The 13,022-nt window shown below is 41.0% G+C and overlaps 1 long non-coding RNA gene across 2 annotated transcripts in view; it reads right to left on the reverse strand.

Annotated features, from left to right (window-relative positions):
- Window positions 1-13,022, reverse strand: part of LOC140633755 (uncharacterized) — a 54,773-nt gene that overhangs the window by 36,660 nt on the left and 5,091 nt on the right. For both annotated transcript variants that reach the window (XR_012031353.1, XR_012031352.1), the window contains exon 2: window positions 1,131-1,274. This is a non-coding gene — a long non-coding RNA (uncharacterized lncRNA). The remainder of the gene's footprint in view (window positions 1-1,130; window positions 1,275-13,022) is intronic.

Consider the following 13,022-nt stretch of genomic DNA (forward strand, 5'->3'; position numbering starts at 1 on the left):
ATAGGCTCCTTTCTAAATGGATTTTCAACTTGTTCTTTTTGCCACAGGCCTTGTCTTGCTCATGACACAGAACAGAGTGGAAAGAAAGTGACCAGACAGAAACAGGGGCCCCTTCTGCAAAGATTCATCTAGGCTCAGGGCTGTGCCACCAAAGGCCCGACACGTCCACCAGGTCCCAGGCGCCAGCTACCGCCCAGCAGGGAGCATGTACTAGAGCGGGAGGGCCTGGCCAGCTCCCCAGAAGGGGCGTCTCTCCTTACCATGGAATTGCTCTGCCTATTTTTACATGCACAGCAAATCTCTGCCCCCAACTTTGGATGCAAGGACTCTTCTCCAAGTAATGAGGTGCTTTTCAGCATGGAGCTGCCAAACTACAGCTTCCCAAAAAAGACCCTGGGTAAAGCTGTGCAGCCTGTCCTCATCCAGGTTCCCTGATTCTGCAGGAAACTCAGAGGAGAGAGGAAAGTGCCTGGGCAGCCCTTCACCCGAAGCCTCAGTCACTGGCATAGCGTCTGCCTTGCCGGGGCCACTGCCAGGGCTAACCCAGGGGGATGGAAGCACTGTATGTGTGTGGTTGAGGTGGAGGGGTGCTTCGCATACTTTAGCCTGACTTGTTTTCCTCAAATCTGTATCACTCATCTCATCTATCCCAGAACCAGCCCATGAGGTACATGCTTTGGGCAGTGTGAAGAGGGTCAGAAGGAAGGTAGCTGAATAGTGAAGAGGAGAAGAAATATGAAAACACTTCAAAGAGAAAGAAAGATGTGAGTAGTGGCTTGAATGGAGAGACCAAAAGAAAAAAATTCTCCTTCAGTTACCAGGCGTACTAAATGGACAGGCAGCTGGTCAGGATGGAGACCTCCACGCCTACCTGTAGCCCGGAATAGAGGGCTGGGGTGTTCTGTTTTGCTACTTACTTAAGCAGGAGGGAGACCTTGAGAGCTTGCTTGGTTTTTATCAAATACTTTTGCTGATTAAAGAGGAGAGGGTGCCTGGGTTCTTTAACTCCTCTGGCCTCTACCAAATAGGGCTGGTAGATGAGATGCACAAACATTCATCTGAATATAAAGGGACTACGGGAGCTGTGGCCCTAAGGTCCCAACCCAGCAGGCACCCAGGCTGGCGCTTACCTCTGTCTTAAAGACGCTGAAGGCCTGGAATCTGACCCGGGAACAGAGTGCAAGCATGAATCCTAGGGCAGAAGAGAGCTGGGAACCACTGGCTGAGGTTACAAAATAACTGTGCTTTGGGTGCAATCATGGTCTGCTAAGGAGCTGCAAAAGAAAGATAAACACATCTGTGACTCATGCTGACCTAGGGATGGAGCCCTGGGGAGGCCTAGTAGTGAGAAGGGAAGGGGGGAAGAACCACCAAACAGGCCTGAGGTCAAATGACCTTGTGGCCTGACTCTAAGCACCCTGCCCCCTGTCAAGTTCCTGGGCTTGGGCTGATGGTTAAGCTCTTCCAAGGAAAATAATGGTCCTTCTGGGTAAGAGGCCAGCTTGTGAGGGGTGCAGAAGAGATTCTAGCCCCCAGTTGAGGAGCCCCAACACCAATTCCGAGTAGAGGCCAGAGCACAGAGGCTTTCTTGGATGAGGGCAAAACCTTGGCTGGATCGTGGCCATACCTCTGGACTCAGCCAACAAAACCAGAGGAAGCTCTGAGGGTCTCAACTGAGAAAACAGGGTCTTTTCTTTGTGCCTAGTTACTCCTTTATTCTCAGGCACAGTATCTCCCTCAAGAAAGAAGAATCTGGAAAATATTAATGATGCAACTGTGGGTTCCCAAGCCTACCCTTCTCATTTTACAGTTGAGGAAATGGAGGTCAAGGCCTCATAGCCAGTGGCAGAGTTAGGACTAGAGTCTAGATTTCCTCGTTTTCATATTTGCTTCAGTGCACCCCACCCTGCTACCTCTACTTTGTGTCCCCTGCAGGAATTTCTTTTTTTTTTTTTCATGTTGTATCCTCTTTATTTATTTTTTTAATTTATTTTTTACTGGTGTTCAATTTGCCAACATATAGAATAACACCCAGTGCCCATCCCATCAAGTGCTCCCTTCAGCCCTGTAGGAATTTCTAGCCAATCCACCAGGCTCTGTGAACTGAGAATTTTTTAACCCACCTTTTTTTTTTTAAAAAGATTTTATTTATTTATTCATGAGAGACACAGAGAGACAGGCAGAGACACAGGCAGAGGGAGAAGCAGGCTCCCTGCAGGGAGCCCGATATGGGCCTTGATCTCAGGACCTCAGGGTCAGACGCTCAACCGCTGAGCCACCCAGGTGTCCCTAATGGACTATTTTTTTAAGAGTAGTTTTGAGTCTACCTCAAAATTGAATGGAAGGTAGAGAGGTCTCTCTCTCTCTCTCTCTCTCTCTCTCTCTCTCTCACACACACACACACACACACACACACAGCCTCCTCCATTATCAATATTCCCCCCGAACCCACCTCAGGGTGGTCCATTTTTGACCAATATTAACCTACACCAACACATCATAGTCACCCAAAGTCCATAGTTTACGTTAAGTTTCCCTCTTGGTAGGTGTGTTATATCATCATACAGAACGGTTTCACCACCGCCAGCACCACTGCACGGAGAATTTTCATGACAACTCTTGTTAATAAAGAACCAATCATAGGGCTTAGCTTCTGTGAGTATAGGACTCATCTCTGGTGCACACTCGTTTGGGTGCCCACTGGCTTGAAGACATTCCTCTCCCCCACATTCCTTGTTGGCACCTTGGATGGAAGTGCTTCCGACACGCAGGCTCCGGATTAGGATGCAAGCATGTCAGTCTGGCAGACAAGATCAAGGCAGGGCCAAGCTGTCATTGTAGACAAAGTTTGTCCTTGGAAGCTCCCACTTCCACCCCCAGAATACCTATGTGCATGCACATGCCCTCTATCCCTTTCTTCTAGTACAATCAACTGCTCTCTATCCTTCCTAAGGATCTTAGTGACCTTTGCAACATCTTCTGTTCTATCAAAAAACAAAATGTTTCTGGGAAGGAATCCAATGCCAATTATTTGCTATTCAGTGTTGACTGAAGCCATCACATTTTTGTTCCCAGGGATGTGTGCACCATGGGCCTTGGTTCTCCTTGTAAAAAGAAAAGTTTTTGTGCTTTAAAAATTTCCGGTACCTAAAAGCAGATGGGAAGAAGGAGGTTCTCCCCTTGGTCCTTGAAATCACCCCAAATAGTACCTGCTGCTTCTGCTTTGCATAGCATAGGTTCTGGCCTCCCTTCAGCCAGAGATAATAATGAAGAGCCAGAGCTGACACAGGATGTAAACAGAGACGGGGATTTGAAACAGAAATGGTCATTGAGCAGGGGGTGGGGGTGGGGAATCCCTGGGTGGCTCAGTGGTTTAGCACCTGCCTTCGGCCCGGGGCGTGATCCTAGAGTCCTGGAATCGAGTCCTGGAATCGAGTCCCGGGATCGAGTCCCACGTCAGGCTCCCTGCATGGAGCCTGCTTCTCCCTCAGCCTGTGTCTCTACCTCTGTGTGTGTCTCTCATGAATGAATAAATAAAAATCCTTAAAATTTTTTTTGAACATTTAAAAAAAAAGAATGTAATTTCCTGAAGAGTAGGAGGACCTATTTAAAAAAAAGAGAGAGAGAAAAGAAATGGTCATTTGGACCAAAAACTAAAGTTTAATTTTTCCAAAGTATGAAGCAGGTTAAGAATAGAGCCCTGGCTTTCATGCTGTGGTGCAAATGTGCTGGTGTTAGAGGAAAGAGCATTGGAAAAGCCTGGATCCCGGTCCTGGGTCTATGTAAAAGTAGCTCGGTGACTTTGCAAGTCACTGTACTTCTCTGAGCCTTGATTCTTCCTCTCTAAAATGTGTGGGTTGGATTAAATGCTTTCTGCAATTCCTCCTAGCTCCAGCATTTTTCAGTGCTAAAGTTCAGAGGAGGAACTGAAAGGAAACCAGATGAATCCAGGTTGCCAGGCTTCCCACATTCTTTGCTTTTGACAAAAGTAATTGAAGTGGTTTGAAGGAGCTATTTTCACCAAACCTTGCCCTGCCCCATCCCAGCAAGAAGGTGCTAATGCCCAGCAGACTGCAAATACACTAAGACAAAGAACGCAGCTCTATTTAAAAAAGAAAGCATATTGATTTTTAGCATCGCCATCTCCTAGCATATGTAACTTTGAGCCAAACCAAGGAAATGTATGAGGGTTCAGCTCAATCTTATAAAAATTTTAAATCAGTAAGTGCTGCTTGGAAGAGATCTGGCCATGATCGTATCTCAAAGAGGTAAATAAAACAAGAAGACTTATGTTGATACTAGGTGTTATGACAGAGGGCAAGTCTGTTGCCCAATTTCTGTGAATCATTACAGCAAATTATTAAACCTGAGGGAGGCTTTGTGGGAACTCTTGATTTGTAGCCAAGTTGGACAGAAGCATGGGTAACCTGGGAACCCATTCCTTGTCATTGGCATCTAATGGGGGAAGTTTTATGGGACTGAGCCCTTAACTTGAGAGATCTGATGCAGCTAGGTAGAAAATGTGAGAACTTAGTTGAGTTATGGAACACCCAGAGAGTGTTGGAGAATTGGTCAGTGTGGGAAAAAAAATCTATACACTGGGGTCGCCAGAGGTGTCAGTGAGTAGAAGAAATAGGGGTTTTTCTCCCCTGCTTTCAATCCTTACATGTGGGTTTTTCTTTTAGCATTTGTTTTTTATTTTTAAATAGATATTGAAAAACTTTGTCTTTAATTCACTGTATATTCTATTTAATTACTATTAAATAATTACTAAAATACTTTAAGTATACATCTTTATGCCAATAAATTTAACAACCTAGATGAACTGAAAAAGTTCTTAAAAAGCACAATTTCCTAAAATTAACACTAAGAGAAGTAGAATCTTCCTATAACTATTAAATAATTTGAATTTCTAATTTAAAATGTTCAGGCACAGAAAGTTCCAATGTTAAGTGGCTTCCCTAGTGATTTCTTCCAAATACTCATGGAAGAAATAATACTAATCGTACAAAAAGTCATCTAGGAAGAAAAAAGAACAATAACGAATAACTCACAGCTCATTTTATACAACAAACATTACTTTCAGGAGATGATACTAACATCTGAGAATGACATTTCAAGAAAGGAAAATCACAGACCAAACTCACTTATGAGAATGGTTGCAAAAATCATAAACAAAGCTTTAATCAGGGATGCCTGGGTGGTTCAGTGGTTGAGCCTCTACCTTTGGCTCAGGGCTTGATCCCGGGGTCCTGGGATCGAGTCCTGGCCCCGGCTCCCTGCATGGAGCTTGCTTCTCCCTCTGCCTGTGTCTCTGCCTCTCTCTGTGTCTCTCATGAATGAATAAATAAAACCTTCAAAGCTTTAATCAATAAAATCTATCAATATATTAAGAAGGTAATATAAAATGTCTATATTCTAGAAATGAAAAGTGATTTAACACAAAAATCAGCCAATGTAAGTCATTATGCCTGTAACATAGGGGAGAAAAATCATAATCATCTCAATATATGTAGGAAAAATCATTTGACAAAATTCAACATCTATTCTTGATCAACATAAAAATTCTCAGCAAACTAAGAATAAAAGAAATATTCTACGGCATATGTTATACTTGATGGCAAGATACTTATTATATGAGTTCAGCAACAAGACAGTGATGTCCACTTTCACCATTATTATTCAGTACTGTACTGGAGGCCCAATGAAGTACAGTAAGCTTAGCAAAAAGGAGGTATAATGACTGGAAAGGAAGAAATAAGGCTAGTATTATTTATAGGCTACCTAATTGTATATATAAATGAAAAGAATCAGTAAAAAATCTATTAAAATTAATAGTTTAACAATATTATTCTACAGAAGGTCAATATATATAGAAATTCCTTATATATGTTAACAATTAAAATTTTAAAAAAATTAAATGCCATTTAGTGAAAAAAGCAAAATGTCTAGTAATAAATCTGAGATGCACAATGTCTGTATACTACAATGTATAAAGCATTATTGAGAAAAAAATTTTAAGTCCTCAATAAACATATAAATATACCAAATTCATGGGTTGCAAGATTCAACCCATTGTTGAGATTTCAATTTTCCTCAAATTGATCTACAGATGAAATGCAATCCCTATCAAAACCTCAGAAGGATTTTTTAAAAAATAGGAATTGCCAAAATTTTAAAATTTATATGCACAGAATACAAAATAGTCCAAAAAATTGAAAACAAAATGAACAAATCTGGAAGACCCATATTTACTTGATTTTGAAACTCATTATAAAATTCACCGTGGTATTAGCATAAGGATAAACAAATAAATTAATGGAATGTATTAGAGTCTATAAATAGACATATATGGTCAATTGCTTTTGGACAAAAGCTTCAAGATAATTCCATGGAGAATTCCAACAAATAATATGGAAACAACATGGCATCCATACGGGGGAAAAAAAAAAGAATCTCAACTCCTACTGCATATCATAATAAAAATTTGAGCTAGACCAAAAATCTAAGTGTTAAAAAGAAAAAAATAAAACTTCTGTAAGAAAATTAATATTTCCATATCCTGGGTTAAGCAACAATTTCTTAAATACAACACAAAAAGCATTTACCACAGGGGAAAAAATGGGAAAATTTTAAATCAAAATTAAAATTAAAATTCTGCTTTTTGGTCTTCAAAAGACTCTTTTGAGAAAGTGTAAAAGCAAGTCACAGATTAGGAGAAAATATGTACAAACAAATATCTCACAAAGGACTTGTGTCCCTATATAAATGACTCCTCAATAACAATAAAAAGCAAACAATCTAATTTTCTAAATGGGCAAATGACCTGAATAGACACTTAGCAAAAAGACATATGAACGGCCAATAAAAAGATTCTCAACATCGTTAGTCATTAGGGAAACACACATGAAAATCATGAGGTATGATTTCGCACCCACTGGAAAGGCTAAAATTAAAAAGACAATACCAGGTGTTGATGAGAATGTACAGAAACAAGAGTTTTCCAAATTATTGCTAAAAGTGTAAAATGGTACAACTACTCTGGGAAACAAGTTGGCATTTGCTACTAAAGCCAAACTTAAACATATTCTATAACCTGCCAATTCCACTTCTGGGTATTTATCCGACAGAAATGATTGCATATGACCACCAAAGATGTCTATAAGAATATTCCTAAGTGCTATCCACAATTGCAAAATCTGGACTCACTTTAAATGCCTGTTAACAGCTGAATGGATAAGCATGTTGAGATACATTCTTAGAATATTACAGAGCAATGAAAAGCAAGAATTATAGCAAAAGCAAAGATAAATCTCACAGACCACAAAGTTGAAAGAGAAAAGCTACAGACTCAAAAGAAAATGTACTATGTAAATTCACATAAAGTTCAAAACTAGACAAAACTTACCTTTGGTAAGAGATTTCGGAATAGTGCTTACTTTAAGAGAGGAATATCGACGGAGAAGAGGCATGAGGAAGCGTTCTGGGGTTTGATGCGGAAGGTGGAGACATGGTTATACATCCGTAGAACTGAGCAGTACACTTTAGATAGGAAGACCAATTTGCCTTGGATTATTTGGCACTGTCCTGGCTTTAAACCTAAAATCCTGGGGAAACCAGGATGGTTGGTCACCCTAACTTTACATTTGTGCATTTTACCATATACATGCTAGTCCTCAATTTCTATAAATCTGGAAAAGAAAAGCCCCAACAGGGGGAAGTGTCTTCAGTGGCTCTCCTTTGCCCTCAGGACAAAGTCCAAACTCTTCATAATACCTACAGCTTTTGCGGTGTGGCCCCCGTGTGCCTCTTAATTGTCTTCTCTGGCCTCCTACCTTGTGCTCCCTGAGCACGCTATGCTCTCTATTAGTTAAGCTGATGTGACGGCCCAAAAATCCTTTCCCCTAGCTCTTCCCAGCCAGCTTCTGTTCATTCTTTAGCTTGGGATGGAGCCCAGGTGCCCTGGGTCGTCTATAATATTTTAACATATTAATTCTTCCAGCCCATGAGCATGATATACCTTCCCATTTGTTTGTGTCATCTCCAGTTTTTTTCATCATGGCTTTATAATTTTCTGAGTACAGGTATTCTACCCCCTCAGTTAAGTTTATTCCTAGGGATTTTATTCTGTTTAGTGCAAATGTAAATAGAATTTTTTTTTTAATTTCTTTCTGCTACTTCATTATTCAGGTATAGAAATGCTACTGGTTTCTGGATATTCACTTGTGTCCTGCAACTTACTGAATTGATTTATTATTTTTAGGAATTTTTTGGTGGAGTCTTCAGGTTTTTCCATGTATAGTTTCATGTCATCTGTAAATAGTGACAGTTTAACTTCTTTATTAATATGGATGCCTCTTATTTCTTTTTCTTGTCTGATTGCTGTGGCCAGGATTGCCAGTACTATGTTGAATAACAGTGGTGAACGTAGACACCCTTGTCTTTTTCCTGATATTAGAGGAAAAACTTGATAAAGAGGGCTTTTATTGGCTGTTTCAAGAAGAAAAAAAATAATACCTACCAAAAAAATAACATTTTTTAGCCTCTTTAAAAAGTCTTTCACTTGCACTGGTCAGAAGAAGGGATTTTCTTTCAGTAATCTTAGAAATAGTTGAGTTTTATTCCTTTCCTATTATCTAAAAATTCTTAATATAACCCAGAAAAGGCAGTGATATTCAATAGTAGGGAATTGTCCAAAAGTTAGAACTTTGTTGTGTGAAATTTACAAGGCTGTCTGAATATTGAAGAAGTGGAATGTGGTTAGGAGCAGATTCTCAGTTCAGACTACCTGGGTTTGTGTCCCTGATCCACAGTTACCTAGAGATTTGGGACGCCAGTAACACTCTCTGAGCCTCAGTTTCTTTATCTGCAAACTTGGAATAACAATAGTGCCTACCTCATAGGATCCTTATAAGGATCAAATGAATCAGTATACATAAAGGGCTTAGAATGGTGTCTGACAGACATATTCAGCAATTTTAAGTGCACTCATTCTTATGTGAAATATATAAAAAGACTAGGCAACATTGTAGACATTTCTCCATTTATTATTACCCCACATCTCCTCATCTTTCTTATGAGCCCCCAGGCTCACATTTCTAAAGCCTAATAGATGTTATCACCCAATTGAAATGTGAGTGGCTCAAATGTCTAACAATCAATCCCAAATCCTCTTCTTGACATTTTTTGCTAATTATCTGTTACCTAAACTGAAAAACATCCCAATCATATTTCTTTCCAGGAACTTGGATATCCAGCTATTCAAAAACCAGAAAATGCTCACAGCTATTCCTTCTTTTTTTTTTTTTTTTTTTTTTTTTTCTGGTTCCCCTATCACCTTCAGAATTGGAATTTCAGATCATCCACATTTGAATTTCCCTCAGTGGCCTCTTAGCTCACTACCTTCTCATTTAGACTGATCTTCCTAGACCATTCCTTGATCCCATAATCTCTTGCTCAAACATCTTCAGTGACACCTAATTATCCTTGGAAATCAGTCATAATTCCATAGTCTGTCATTCAGTATCTAACACAATCTGACCCAAAATCTACGTTTTCAAATCCATTTATCTTTTTCACAAAATTTCTCTGTCAACTTATGTACCCAATTTACAGCACTGACTCATAAATTGGACAAATACTGGGCCTAAGGCCCAAAGCCTACAAGAGGACACTCTCTCCTCTAAGCCCAAACTTAAAGCTCAGTACCAGGCCCTAACCTAACATGAATGAGACAGAGAATTCAAATACTCATAACCAAAGAGAAATGAAAGCAAGCAAGATGGCTCCTCTCAAGCAAAAGTGACCTCTAGCCTCCCATCAGGCCATGTGGACAGGAATGGTAGAAGAGAGTGCCATACTCAACTTACCACATCAACATTTTTAAAAAATTTTATTTATTTAATGGGTGCCTGGGTGGCGCAGTTGGTTAAATGTCCGACTCTTGGTTTCAGCTCAGGTTGTGGTCTCAGGGTCTTGAGATCAAGCCCTATGTGGAGCTCTGCACTCAGCACAAACTCTGCTTAAGACTCTCTCTCTCCCTCCCTCTCTCTCTCTCTCTCTCTCTCTCTCCCTCTCTGCCCTCCCTTTCCCACTGTGTGCTCTCTTTCTCTCTAAAATAAATAAGTAAATCTTTTTAAAAAACTATTTAAGAGATTTCTATACTCAAGGTGGGGATCATGCCTTGGAGATCAAGAGTCATGTCTTCTTCCGACTGAGCCAGCCAGGCACTCCTTGCATCAACTTTTTAACATTGGAATGTTCTTGCCCACCACCAAAGTATGGTCCAGTCATTGTCCTAAATCTGATCTACTGAATTTGTAACTCCTCCTGGGGTGGGGGATGTGAACTGTCCCCCTTTATCTGGAGCCCAGACTCTATAGGGCTTCCCACTTCTTTACCTTTATTCATATCCTGGACCCTGCCTTGCATGTCCTCCCCATTTCTGCTGATTGAAATTCTATTCATCCTTCTAGATCCAGGATAACATGATGCTTCTTGATCACCTTACTTCAAACTCGTATCTTCTAAATTCTAACAGCACTGACTGTACTTCTAATTTGATACTTAAGATTTCCTGCCTTGCATTTTTAGCTGTTTTCTTGGGTATATATAATTACTTCTCCCTGAACTGACAATTCCTTAAGCTATAGACCATGTCCCTATGCAAGTCAGGGGCTAATTAAGATTCTCTGACTTAATTTTTTATCCTAATACCAACTAGGCTTAATAAATATGTGTTGATGAGTTACATGTTTTATGCATTAGGCTTCAAGCTATACATTTCAGTGTGAAAGAGATCTAAAACCGTGGGTCACATACAAGGGTGTTCATTGCTATCACACTTATGTTGGCAAAAAAATGGAAAACAACTAAGTGTCCGTTAATAAAGTAATGGATAAATAAAATCTCTTATTGATGTATGTTGAAACTCTGAATGCAGACAATGAAACAGATCTGCATGTTCATCATAGATAAATCTAAAAACAACAATGAAAAGAACAAGTTTCTGAGCTATATCATAACCTCCCATGTAAGTAAATTTTCAAAACACAGATAAAATAATATACTCTATTCATGGATTCATGAATTAAGAAAGGTTATAAAAATATCAGTTGAACCCATTCATATTTATAGTCATCAGCTGAAAGATGGGAAGGGTCAAAGAGTCTTCAAACTAATTTCTGTAATTTTTACTGTATTAAATAAACACAACCTAAATACATGTTTGTTATATTGTCCTTTATCTTTTTCTGTATTTTTAAAGCTTCTCAACATGAAAAGAAACAAACAAAAAGATACTACTTTGTCTAGACCCCTGTCTTCTGGGTGTCATGCTATTATTCTTTCTATTGTATGAATATAAAGATCAAGAGAAAGGGGAGGGCCTGAAACTGTACTGAGGCTAGGGCACGGCTTGGGAGTTGCTGCTGCTGAAAATTCACTAAATCCTTTCAATGAACTAGTATTCTTAGTTATTTTCCTGTAAGTGAAAAGTGAGGCGGGGGTGGGGTGGGGTGGGGTGAGGAACAGGAGGGGGAAAGAAACCTTTCCTGTTGCCTGCTTATAATAGATTACTGTATGTTGTTTTTAAACCTCCTAAGAAGAGATAGCTCATTCTTTGTACCCCTTTTGAACTGATACGGTTTCCTTTCTGTGCCCTACACACTGTCCATAATTAATAATAATAACAGAGCTAACAAGTTTTAAGAGCTTACCCCATGCCAGGCATTTTACTAAGGGCTTTATATACAGGTTTGTATCAGTGTGGATGCTTCTAGCTTCCATCATAAAACGCTATTCCAAGGGAGTCAAACAACAAGGAAATGGGTGTGAGATACATTTTGACTCTTCCGAGAAGAAATAGGAGAATTGATAGCCTTCAGGACGGGTTTGTGCAGAATCTCACCGCTATCCCTCAAGCCCCAAGGTGCCTTTGGTCTTTCCGTCCTGTTGCCTGCAGGTGCCATAAGAAGATGCCATAGAGTTGGGCCTGCGGGCTTCCACATTTGCATCAGGTGGGAGAGACCCAAGTTGGCGCAGGCCTGCTGCCCATTCCGAACAAATCGCTGTCGACGCAATGGGTTCTATTCACTGTTTAGAGCCTTTAGCAGCTGGAATGGAATGGATGCTGAGAAGAGGACACCGTGCCCACCAGAGATGTCTTCTCATTAATCCTCACAATGCTTCTGTGGAGTAAACGCTGTCGTAATCTCTGCGTTAGAGGAGGGCATATGAGAGGCTTACGTGGTTTTCTAGCTCACATGGCTGGCGAGGAGCAGGCCCTCCACGACTATACTGCACTGCCTTCCAGTACCTGGGGTGCTCAAGAGTCTCCGGGATGGGAACTGGGATGCCAGCCGCAAGGGCCTCCTACCACGTGAACCCCGGAGCGATGGTTGGCTGGTGGCTGTCTCCTTCCTTCCTTCGGCCCTGACTCCCCCCTTGCCTTCCTTCCACATCTCACCATCTTTTCTGCTCTTTTCTTTCTCTGCGAGCTCGGTGGTGAGTGCCAAACAGACTTGCCCCTTCCTTGACTACCTGCTGACTCTGGGAAGTCAGTCCCTAAAGTGCTCTTGCTGCGACTAATCTTTTTAGAAACAAATTATAGGAATAAATAGAAGCTAAGAACAATAACAACAAGCTTGGGAGATTTACCAAGCCTGCAGAATCTAACAGTTCTCTTAGTCATGGAGCTGGATCACGTCCCAGCGTGTAGGCCGGAGGGCCTGTAGCAGAGGAAGGGTGGAATGCTTCCTGGAGCTGGCCTCTCCCAGTCTTGGGGGTACCTTTTGGGGCTGCTCCACAAGGTCACCTCCTGAAGGGTTGCCTCAAGGCACATCTTTGTCATCCTTCAAGGTACCCTCCTTAAAGGACTTCCTCATCTGTGGATTTCCTGGACGAGGCCACTGGTCCCCAGTGACACCAGGCACCTCAATGAGCACTCTGAGACACCAGCCCCAAAGGGTAGAAGCTACAGGAAGACAGATTTCCTCTCAACATGAAGGCTGGAGCTTCTGGGG

The sequence above is a fragment of the Canis lupus genome, chromosome 5 (genome assembly GCF_048164855.1).
Source record: "Canis lupus baileyi chromosome 5, mCanLup2.hap1, whole genome shotgun sequence".
Classification (NCBI taxonomy): domain Eukaryota; kingdom Metazoa; phylum Chordata; class Mammalia; order Carnivora; family Canidae; genus Canis; species Canis lupus.